General features: G+C 40.1%; 1 non-coding gene across 1 annotated transcript; it reads right to left on the reverse strand.

Moving 5' to 3' along the window:
- Positions 1-12,308: 12,308 nt before the first annotated feature.
- On the reverse strand, positions 12,309-12,432 carry LOC129553425 (small nucleolar RNA SNORA17). Its single transcript, XR_008685455.1, has one exon. It is a non-coding gene; the product is annotated as a small nucleolar RNA SNORA17 (small nucleolar RNA).
- Between the last annotated feature and the right edge of the window lie 299 nt (positions 12,433-12,731).

The following is a 12,731-nucleotide window of genomic DNA, read 5'->3' on the forward strand; positions in this document are numbered from 1 at the left end:
AACATCAGCTTCTCCATCATGAAGAAGAACCTCCAACTGAAAATTAAATCAGCCTAATAATAACCATTTGTTTCTCTCACTGCACACACTAGCTGGTAAAACTGCCATCTGCTTCCAACCAGTACATTTTATTCATTTCTGGTTGCATTCTTGTCATCCCAGTTCAATATGGAAATTTTTGTCCTGGCGCTAATTAGTTTCAGCTGATACTTACTGAGCACCAAACTTGGTTTGGCGATAAATACAAGTAAGCCAGTTGGTTTGATGGAATTTTTTTTCTGGGTAAGTTTATGCCATCCTTACTGTCTTCTTTTTCTACATTTCTTTAAAGACGGGAAAAGAAACCTTAAATCTCATGAAATCTATCGGTATAAGAGGACAAGAGCTTCACAGGAAAGATAAGAGGGGAAAAATCATTTGTCAACTCCTGTGGCAGGTTCTAAGGAAATGTATAGATTTATTTCTATTGCAGGAATATGTGAGATGGCTGGAAAAAGTCCAGCCTTGGCATAATGGGTCCTGTTTGCAGCTGACAGTGCGAGGTTTCTGTACCAGGGACCTCAAAAGTTGTCAGTGTTAATAAAAAGAAGTTTTCTTGATAATGGTTCTCGTGCACTTTATGCAAGCATGTGCTATTGCTAGTGTTTGGTTAGAAAGAGACTCTAATATGGAATGTATTATACCGAAGAGCCAAAAAAAACATCTGTCTCGCAAAGAAGGAGAACGATCTCATTTCATATCTCTTATTTGACAGCATCTTTTTTTTTCTTAACTGAAAGATTATAGTTTTGTATAGCTTACAGAAATAACATTCAAACATTGTATGTGATTTTAGACTCAAATGGGATCTACTTAATAAAACACACAAGTGATTAGAGAACTTGGTTGTAATCACTTCTGAAACCCCAGAAGCTGGGCTGAGTTGCTGCCTTCCTAGGCTTTCTCATTTCAGAAGCTGAGAAGAGGAACTCACCACTACCCACATTATGTGTACAGATCATGTTTACCTAGCAGTACAGATGTTTTTGAACTTCAGGCTGCTACTACTTGGGCGGATTTCTCATTTTCAGAATAAAAATTATGTTTGCCAGGGATTAGAGTTTGGTGGACACAGAGGTTAAGCACACTTGGCAGCCCTTCTCAGAGATCTTCTTAGGGACTAAAGAAAGAGTAGGAAAGAAATCCCAATTTTCTGTTCTTAATTTTATGTAGCAGAGGAGTTACCTGGTTCAGCTGTGAGCTAAGCTCACCTCCTTATATTTTGTACCTTCTAAATGTATGAGCTTGGCTACACGTCCAACGCGTGGCGATGTGAAGGTGCAATTTTGGCAGATGCTTTTGACCACCATTTATCATTAAGATGTGCCTTACTCTTAGATCTCATTCTGTGCTTCAGCTATTTCTATCAGAAGAAGCTGATATTTCCTGCTGTCATGGTTGTACTTGATGAACAGCCAGTCGTCAGTTCTTATCGTTATTGTTTGGTTAGAGGTTACACTCTTTGATTTCAGTGCCCATATCCATTGGTTATATCATCTCTTGGGTGCCCAAGAACAATCTAGTTGGATAAATAAGTGATCTGTCATATAAGTAATTTTGATGATCTAGAATGGGCAATGTTGAGGTGGTAGAGATGGTAGCGGGATTAGTGATAGTGATGGAAATGGTGGAGGTGAAGCCTATGGTCGTGGTATTGGAGGTGGTGGTGATGGTGATAGTTATGGAGACGATGGTGAGAGTGGAGGTGACTGAGATGCTGGAGTTAGTGAAGTGGTGATGGAGGAGATGGAGAAGGTGGTCATGGGGTCCCAAGACTATTTTGCCAGGCTCAGTCTTTCGTTGGAATTCATCTGCATGTACTGTGGGCTTACTATTAATCATGGTGGTCAGATCCTTACTGTGTAAGATATGGCCCATAGACTTGTGGCAATGAGCACCAACCAGGTTTTTGTTAGAAATGGAGCTTAGACTCCCTCTCAGACCAACTGAATTAGAATCTGCATTTTGACATTATGCCCAGGTGATTCGTATGTACATTATAGTTCCAGAAGCACTGGTGTAAAGGAGAAATAGCTACAAATACCTGTTTCCCTCGTAGCCCCATATACTTGCCTTTTATCCTCCCCATGAGGGAATCTCAGCTTTCACCTGCATATAAGACAGATGCAAGTTTGACCCCTGGGTCACGAACATCCCCTGGAGAAGGAAATGGTAACCCAGTCCAGCCCCAGTATTCTTGCCTGGAAAATCCCATGAACAGAGGAACCTGGCAGGCTGTATATAGTCCATTGGGTTGCAAAGAGTCAGACACAACTTAGCTACTAAACAACAACAAAAGGAAGTTGTTTGCCTTGTACTCAGGGTCTACAGTAAGGTTTAAGTATGGATCCAAAAGAAAGCTGTCCATACTCTGAAATTTGAGATACTCCAAATAAATATATCTGGTCCAAAGATTGCCATGGTGCCTAAAGTTCTCATTAGATTGACTTTTCTAGAAGCACAGCCATTTAGCAGGAGGAAGATATTCCGGTACCACACTGAGGCATACATTATCTGGTTACCGTATTAGAATGTAGAGAATATTGGGACTGCAACCTGCTCTATATCCCTGAATAACACTTTCACCAGGATCTTCCCTAGCTCAAGAATCTATCATGGCTTCCTACTCCCATGTCTGGCTTTCAAAGTTCCCCATAAATGGACCTCACAATAACTATCCCAACCAGGCCTCCCACAGCCCCCAAACATTCTTGGCCCAAGTCAACACCATCTCTTCAAGGTCCTGACTTATCAAACTCTATCGTGATTCTTTTGTTGAGTCTGTTCTCCCGGCAGAAAAAGCTCTCTGACTTTTCTAAGAAAATCATATTCCTTCAAGTGGTCCTCCTTTTTTTCCACAAAATCTTTTCTGACCACTCTTGTCACTGTGGAACCGTTTTTTCTCTGAACTCTGATAGTCCTATCAGTATAAAAAATAGTTCCAACTTCCCTCAACTTTCCATTTCCTCCACTTGGGGAGGGTCTCCCTTTTTGCCAACCCCTTTTTCTCAATACTGAATTTTCCTCTCTCACTGTCAGCCCCAATCCAAACACCATTACAAGAAACACCATGTAAATGCAGGTAACAATGACACAACAAGCTTATACTATTGTCTTTCTTAAGGATGTTTGCTTTTTAACCAGTGATTGCACCCTTGTTTGATTTAAATCAAATCATTAATTGAGGATCTACCACATGAAAGGCTGTGTGAGGGCATATAGAAGTGCCAGAGCAGCTTTAGACGTGACTTGGCCCCAAGGAGCTTAAAATTTATCTGGGCAGAAGAATCTAACATACATTGTTCAGTCACTCAGTCATGTCTGACTCTTTGCAACCCCATGGACCATAGCCCACTAGGCTCCTCTGTCCATGGGATTAACCAGGCAAGAATACTGGAGTGGGTTGCCATTTCCTTCTCCAGGGTAATATACATTAGAAAAAATAAAACACAGGTTCAGTGCTTAACTGTTGGTTTTGAATGTAGGGTATCTTATGAAGGTAAACTCAGGCCAGGATGAAATGTCAGGGGTGGCTGAAAGGGTAGTGTTCTGCTGCCATGCTGGGCTCTTTCAGGGGCTTCATAAAGATGCTCTATAATTCTTCTGGATGGTGGAAGTGGGCTCAGGGAAGCTGTGACCCAGAGAGATGTGGAGGGTGGGGGTGGTGATGGTGGTAGATGGGAAATACCAGTGGAAATCCTTACTCATTATGCTTGCAGATGCAGTTGGGGGACTGAGGAAGTTATAAAAGAGGCCTGAGGACATGGACAGTGTCACTGTACTCTGCACTGGTTCCACAGCCAGGGCTTTCCTCTTTCTTCACTGCGGTAATATACCTCTTCTTCAAGTGTTGCTGCCGCTGTTTGAAGGAAACCATTATCTTGATTTTCAGAGAATGACAATCTGGATTGAAGCCATGCTCAGAAATCTCCAGAAAGCCTATGTTCTCTTCAGCTCTTTAGAGAAAACTAGGATATTTTGTGGTAGGTTAGAAAATGAGGAAAGAAAAATAATTGGGATGGGGAAAGGAAATAAGGAAAAACAGTTCAGTTCAGTCGCTCAGTCGTGTCCAATTATTTGTGACCCCATGAACTGTAGCACACCAGGCTTCCCTGTCCATCACCAACTGCCATAGTCTACCCAAACCCATGTCCATTGAGTCGGTGATGGCATCCAGCCATCTCATCCTCTGTCGTCCCCTTCTCCTCCTGCCTTCAATCTTTCCCAGCATCAGGGTCTTATCCAATGAGTCAGCTCTTCACATCAGGTGGCCAGAGGATTGGAGTTTCAGCTTCAATATTAGTCCTTCCAATGAACACCCAGGATTGACCTTTAGGATGCACTGGTTTGATCTCCTTGCAATCCAAGGGACTCTCAAGAGTCTTCTCCAACACCACAGTTCAAAAGCATCAATTCTTCTGCGCTCAGCTTTCTTTATAGTCCAAATTTCACATCCACACATGACTACTGGAAAAACCATAGCCTTGACTAGGTGGACCTTTGTTGACAAAGTAATGTCTGTGCTTTTCAATATACTGTCTAGGCTGGTCATAACTTTCCTTCCAAGGAGTAAGCGTCTTTTAATTTCATGGCTGCAATCACCATCTGTAGTGATTTTGGAGCCCAAGAAAGTAAAGTCAGCCACTGTTTCCACTGTTTCCCCATCTCAGAAAGTGGAAGAGAGCTGAGTGGGGCAGGCATGTGGTGTCCATTGAAATAAGACAAGTCTCCTATCTTTTAAAACAAATTTACCAACTTTTCATATATACAGAGAGACCACACAGTGTTTGCCATAAAAGTCAGTAGGATAGATTTCTGGACTTGCCCCACTCCCTCTATTCCCATGGACCCCATCTCTCCAAAGGAAACGAATTGGGGTGGTGGAAGGTTAAGTGACTACAGAAGAATCCCACTAGTTTCACGTACAATTGGAACTGAGACATTTAATGCTAGGTCAGGCTGACCGCCAAGTCCCACAGAAAGCAAATACATACCCGGTGTTCTAGCCACAAGTTAGTCCATCAGTGACTTGTAAACCATTACTGTTAGTGCAGTAGTTACTACTTCATCTGGAACTAGGTAGAGGCAATTTTAAGAGAGCTTATTTACATTGTTAGCTAACTGCTGGTTCATTCCTTCATTCCTCATTTCACCAGCCACAGTGTTGTCCACGTGCTGGACCGGCGGTCTGTGTATGTTTTCCTTACATGTTATATTATTAACTTCTCAGGGATTATGAGCGGATGTGGTGTATTCCATATACAGGCCTGGCTTTCAAGAGAAACTTTTCACATGAAATCATCTCTACTGGTTTTCCATTCCAACTGGCTGAAAGGGAGATGATGCCCAGTGAAGTTTTGTAATTTTCTTCTGTTACATTGTCTTTATTTAAAGTGTTCAGGTTATGCTGGCCTCATAAAATTTGTTGGGGAGCATTCTCTCCCCTTCCATTGTCTAAAAGAGTTGGTATAGTGCTGTAATTACTTCTTCCATAAATATCTGATAGAATTCACCAGAGAGACTATCGAAGTCTGGGGTTTTATTTGTGGCAAAGTTTTCAATGATCAGTTCAATCTATTGAATAGCTATAGGACTATTTAGAATTTTCACTTCATTTTGCCTCAGCATTGGTAAGGTGTATTTTTCAAGAATTTGCTCATTTCATCCGAGTCACAGAATTTGTGGGCATAAAAATTTTCATAATGTTAATTTCTTAGCTGTTTGTCATTTTGGATTTGTGGTGATAATGTTTCTTTTATTCTTGGTGTTGGAAATTTGCACTTAAAAAATTATTTATTTACGGTTGTGCTGTGTCTTTGTTGCTGCGTGCAGGCTTTCTCTAGTTGTGGCGAGTGGGGGCTACTCTCAGTTGCCGTGTGGGGGCTTCTGATTGCAGTGAATTCTCCTGCTGCTGAACACAGGCCCTGGGCATGCAGGCTTCAGTGGTTGTGGCACACAGGCTCAGTAATTGCAGTTCTCAGGCCCTAGAGCATGTGGGCTTTAGTAGTTGTAGCACGCGGGCTTGGCAGTTGGGGCACACAGGCTTGGTAATTGTGACATAAGGCTTGTGACATAGTGATTGTGGTACAAAAGCTCAGTTGTTCCCCAGCATGAGCAATTTTCCCAGACCAGGGGTTGAATGCATGTCCCCTCCATTGGCAGGTGGATTCTTATCCATTGCATCCCAGGGAAGTCCAGCAATTTGTGTTCTTAATGTAATTTTGGAGATCAAATGATGATGCTGCTGAAGCCACAAGATGGAATAAACCTTGGTCTTTGAATTCACATTGATAGCTGCCAACTCACTGGAAAAGACTCTGATGCTGGGAGGGATTGGGGGCAGGAGGAGAAGGGGACGACAGAGGATGAGATGGCTGGATGGCATCACCGACTTGATGGACATGGGTTTGAGTGAACTCCAGGAGTTGGTGATGGACAGGGAGGCCTGGCATACTGTGATTCATGGGGTTGCAAAGAGTCGGACATGACTAAGCGACTGAACTGAACTCATCAGGAAGCCTGCATCATATTGTTACATGAGCAGGAAATAAACATCTGTCACAGAGATTTGGGGAGTGGTGGTTTGTTAGAACAAGTAGGATTACCTTACTTATTGCAAATTGCCGTAACTGGTTTCTTTGTTCATATTCCTTGCTATACTATGGCCCCTGGGGCCATGATAATACTACTTTTGGTATTTTTTTACAGTGCAGTCAGTACTTGGTGAATATTAGCTTCTCCATAAGTGTTTCTTGAGTATATATGAATGACTGAAGTGGTTCCTATGTATTTGGAGCCTTGAGGTTTTCTTTCCCTGGGATGTGTGTCTCAAGTCCAAGTTGGAGCTTCCAAAAGCATGCAGTACTGGCTGGCTCTATCTTTCCCATCCTCCCTCCCTTCTCACTGTTTTCTGTGTCCTGCCTTTATTCCAGAACCACACCTGAGGCTCACTGTCAGAGACCTTTTATGAAGGTATAATGTCCTTCATTTGGATCCCACTATAAGGGAATTCAGGATAAAACAGACATGGGCTGGGTTTGTTTGCTTTCTTACCAAAACATACTGAAAAAAAAAAAATCAGCCCAGCAAACAATACAACCACTTAGAACTCTATGCAAATGGATACATACAAATAGATCCCAGAAGAAATGTTGAGATTGTGTTAGTCACTCAGTCCTGTCCAACACTTTGCAGGTCCATGGACTGTAGTCCACTAGGCTCCTCTGGCCATGGAATTTTCCAGGCAAGAATACTGGAGTGGGGAGCCATTTCCTTCTCCAGGGGATCTTCCCCATCCAGGGATTGAACTCGGGTCTCCTGCATTGCAGGCAGATTCTTTACCATCTGAGCCATGTTGAGATTACTTGAAAGAAGAAAAAAAAGCAAGCAAGCAAGCAAACAAACATTAGGAGGATTCTTCCAGTGACATAAGTTTAATGCCTTTGCATATAGAAAAGACCCTGTTGCTGGAAAAGATTGAAAGCAGGAGGAGAAGGGAATGACAGAGGACTAGCTGGTTGGATGGCATCACCAACTTGATGGACATGAGTTTGAGCAAGCTCTGGGAGTTGGTGATGGACAGGGAAGCCTGGTGTACTGAAGTCCATGGAGTCACAAAGAGTTGGACACACTGAGCAACTGAATGGAACTGATATACATAAGAGACTAATTATAAATTATACTTAAAGAAGATAACAGATTCATTGCTGGAAAAAAAAACATATTTTGCTATATCTTACCATATGTTTCTATCAAACAACTTTATAAAAATATTTTCTCATTCAGACTTTCATCAAATTTCATCAGCCCCCATAAGCAACAAGTATTGGTAAGGGACTTTCTGTGCAAAGTAACTGTTAGCTGAAGATTGGATGCCTCACTTACACTGCAGTCCTTATCAGTGAGAATGGAAACTTTCCAGCCCATACAGTTTCCTGGGTTCTAGGTAACCTTTTGAGTATTTTTGAAGTAATAACAAATGCTTAGAGCAATGTTTCATTCCAGTGATGCTTTTCCTTAATGACTTGCTGACAAGTTTACTCTTCTGTTTAAAGCAAATAGGTGCCATACGAATTCTCAAAATGCCTTTGTTCTTTGTCTTGTCTCATATGTGTTAGAGTTTCTATAGTACTTTTTCATGCATCACATATAATCTTAGAAAAGGAGGGCTACTACAGTATACTCTGCAAATACGTTCTAGCAAACATTTATTATAAAACAGACATTATTTTCCATTACTATCTAGAGCTTTATTAACTAGGAGAAAATCCTCCAATGGGCTGAGTTTAAAAATCCTGGAGGGAAGTGTATGGAAAGGGAACCTAACTAAATGGCATAGGGTGGCATGTTAGGAATTGTTTGATTCCTGTGGTCTCCATGTAAACCATGCCCTTCTCTATTATATATCCTTTCTCAATTCTCCTATGACCCTTCAACTCCCATCATTTCTGAGCCCATCATAGTCCTAGGCATTTTCATAGTATCTAGAAAGTCCCTGATTACTCATTTCTCTGAAACTCTTCATCCCTTTCCCTTTAGTTTGGTTATTTAGTGTCCCCTAAATGGCAACCCACTCCAGTATTCTTGCCTGGAGAATCCCATGGACAGAGGAGCCTGGTGGGCTACAGTCCACGGGGTCGCAAAGAGTCGGACACGACTGAGCGACTTCACTTTCACTTTTCAAAGCTAGGTGATGATATTGTACCTCCACAGAAGATGGCTGATAAATGGAAGACTCCCATCTGCATATCTCCTTAATTGGAGGCTTTAGATTCTGTAAAATGCAAACACAATTTGGTTCATTTAAATTCTATATATGTGCTCATGCTTGTGCAGCTTAGTTGTGTCTGACTCTTTGTGACCCCATGGACTGTGTCCTCTCCAGGCTCTCCTGTCCATGGCTTTCTCCAGGCAAGGATATTGGAGTGGGTTGCCATGCCCTCCTTCAGGAGCTCATCCTGACCCAAGGATCAAACCCACATCTCCTGCATTGGCAGGTGGGTTCTTTACCACTGAACCACCTGGAAAGCCCAGATTCTGTATATAATTTGCTTAATCAAAGGGAATAAGGGAATACCCTGGAAGTCCAGTGGTTAGGACCTTACCCTTCTACTGCAGTTTGATCTGTGGTTGGGGAACTAAGATCCCACAAGATGCTTGGCATGGCCAAAATATTTTTAAATTAAAAAAAAAAGTACAATGCTGTAGAAACTGAAAAATCGGTCATATAATTCATATGGAAATTAAGAGACTAATGAAAAATTTCAAGAATTATCTTATTATTTCAAGAATATATTTATTCTTATTTTAATTATTATTTCAACAAATACTAACTCAAGAATAATCATGAAAACAAAGGACAAAGTTAGTGGATTCTTAATAGCCCTGTGAAATAAGCACTATTATTACTTCCCTTCTACAGATGAGAAAAGCCTATGCATCTTATAAGTGGTGTCCACACCACACATTCAAATATTTCTTGTTGAAGAATCTTCCTCTTGCTCAGAGTATGTATATTATATCTCCTTTTGCTGTACAGGAGAAATATCATGATGATTATTATTATCTCTAAGTGCCATCTACATAAAAAGTTCTATTGTAGAGCTATACTCATGTTAACAGCAAAATCATTTTACCTAGTATCATAAAATACTATCTTGGCTTTTAACCCAGAAACACCACATTGAATTTCTTAATTTGATGAAATATTTTACAAATTGAATTTGAAGCCATCACAACCATCATTATGATCAATATGGTTGATTCTCATTATAACCAGTTTGCTCTCTCTTAATAAGGTATGATATTACAAAATTTGCCAGTTTTCACTAGTATAATCTGTGTTGTAAAAATAACTGAAGGGAAGTTGACTCCTGAAACTCTGCCCTGTCTTCTCTGTGATATATTATGAGAGTTATATGTAAAAATACAAGTGGTATCATTTATGTTAGTCCTAATCAAATGTTAATAATTTAACTTAATATTGTGTTTTATAAATCGTCAGACAATTTTAGGTATATTTATTCTTCATGATTTCATGTAGGTTTTTGATAGCATATTTGTTTAAGGAATTCATTTTCAGGTTTAATTCTGCTGCCTTTACGATTCTGAGTATTTCTGCAGTGGATTGCATTGAAAGCCCCAAGTTTCTACTCCTCCTATTTTGAGAGGGGCATTTTGTCCCAGCTCTTGACTCTGTAGTCAGTCACATGACTTGCTTTGGCAAATGGGATGTTAATAAATGAGGTGTCAAGTATGCACTGGATTCAGTTTTGCTGTTATTGAATCTCTGCCATAACCTTGAGAACATGACCAATGCTAGCCCACTAAAAGATTATAAAATATGCATAGGAAAGATTCAGGTCACCTGACCAGTGACCTTCAGCTATCCAAGACCAGCTAGCCTTGACCAACTAGCTATCCAAGACCAGCTAGCCTCTAGCCAATCTGTGAGCTGTCCATAGACTCACAAGTAAGTCTAGCCAAGATCAGCCAAGCACGAGCCGGATCAGCAAAACTACCCACTGACATGTAGACTAGTGAGAAATACTAAATTATAGTTACTTTAAGCTACTGTCCTTTGAGACGTTTTGTTTTACAGCAATAGCTAGCAGATAGAGCCTTAATTGTAGCAATAATCATTACTGTTTATATTTCTCCATTTGAGTGCATATGTGTATATGGAAGCTGCTCAGAACAGTGACTGAAGCTCTAGGATTCAGAACTATGCGGCCTGGGGTTCAAATCCTAGTTTTTAAATTTATTTCACTTATAGTAGTGCTTGGCACTATTCACCATGTTAAGTAAAATGCTGCTGCTGCTGCTGCCAAGTCGCTTCAGTCATGTCAGACTCTGTGCGACCCCATAGATAGCAGCCCACCAGCTTCCCGGTCCCTGGGATTCTCTAGGCAAGAACACTGGAGTGGGTTGCCATTTCCTTCTCCAATGCATGAAAGTTAAAAGTGAAAGTGAAGTCTCTCAGTTGTGCCTGATTCTGAGCGACCCCATGGACTGCAGCCTACCAGACTCCTCCATCCATGGGATTTTCCAGGCAAGAGTACTGGAGTGGGGTGCTATTGCCTTCTCCAAGTAAAATGCTACATGGCCGTATTAGTGACAAGTATAAGTAAAATGCTACATGGCCGTATTTGTGACAAGTATAAGCACAAATGATCTCTGTCTCTAACCCTTCAATAACTCTTGTGAAGCTGATAATATCACACTCATTTAGTAGATGTGGATACCAAGGCTCAGAGAACTTAAGAATTTTGTGCAGTATCATAGTCAGTGACAGAGCCAAGATTATGAACCTCAGTCTGGCCATGTTTATAATCACTATTAAAAAATAAATATATAGCCATGATATCTCATCCATCTTGGCTTGCTTTTGGTCCAAATTTCAGCTTTGTGCCTCAAGGAGAATTAGAAAAATTAATTCAGAAACCTAAGCAATATTAACAGGGAAGAAAGGGGTGTAACAGAGAAAATGTGGACCACACAAAGTGTTGGGTATCCCCTTTTTCTTGCCAAAGGTAATTTTCCAGTAAAAACCTGTTTATATACATCAGTTTTGGTCATAGAAAAGGAAGATAAATGAAAACCACACTGGCTAAATCTCATCTATTTAATACAGTAAACACTTCATTAAACCAGACTTATTTCTAGGATCGAGGATAGAGTGGGAGAATACCCTTAAATGAACTTACAGTATTTGTAGTATAGATTTTTCAAAGCAGTACAGTTTTATTTAGGTAAATAGTAATTTCATGGCAAATACTATTGTTTATAGCTCCTGCTGCATAGTTATATGATAATAACTAATATTTAGCTCTAACTTGTTCCCCACCCCCTGCTGAGGGGTTATAATGGAATAAGTTATTTAAACACAGCCTCCAGTCATTGTTCATTGTTAATTTCTTTAGAAAGATAATAATGATAGAATGATCCTAAATTCTAGACTCCAGGGTCTTTATTATTGAGATTTTATAATCCCTCACTCCTTGGGTTTTCCATACAACTTTTTTTAGTTTTAATATTAATAACTTATTTTACTTATTCCAGTATCTTCAAAATATGATCACTTCAACATTCAATTAACATAAAAATAATTAATGAATATTTTACATTTTTATATTAAATCCAATGTTAATTTAATCTTAAATAGCCCATCTCAATTTGGACTAGCATTCATGCTTTTTTAAAAATTTTATGATTCTTTAATTGAAGTATAGGTTTTTAAAATTTTTTGTTAGTTTTTTTTTTCTCTCAGTAATGTCTGGCTATAAACCATACTTAGCACTCACTGTTATGATCACTGAGTATAGAAATAGTTGCTTCCTCTCTGCCCCATTGTCACAGGTGCAACAGAACAGCTGCTCTGATGATGTTGGCAGGTCCAATATCTGCAGAGCAGCGGAAGTATAGTTGGTTTACAGTGTTGTGCTAGTTTCAGGTGCATAGCAAGGTGATTCAGTTTTTTAAATACATACACATATATCTATGTATATGTTCTCTTTCAGATTCTTTTCCATTATAGATTATTATAAGATATTGAATACAGTTTCCTGTGCTATACAGTAGGCCCTTGTTATTTATCTACTTTGTATATAATGGTGTACATCTGTTAATCCCAAACTCCTAATTTGTCCACCCCCCCCATGTGTGGATGTGAGAGTTGGACCATAAAGAAGACT

This window comes from Moschus berezovskii, chromosome 18 (assembly GCF_049115385.1).
Source record: "Moschus berezovskii isolate FMDL1 chromosome 18, NW_MosBer_1.0, whole genome shotgun sequence".
Classification (NCBI taxonomy): Eukaryota; Metazoa; Chordata; class Mammalia; order Artiodactyla; family Moschidae; genus Moschus; species Moschus berezovskii.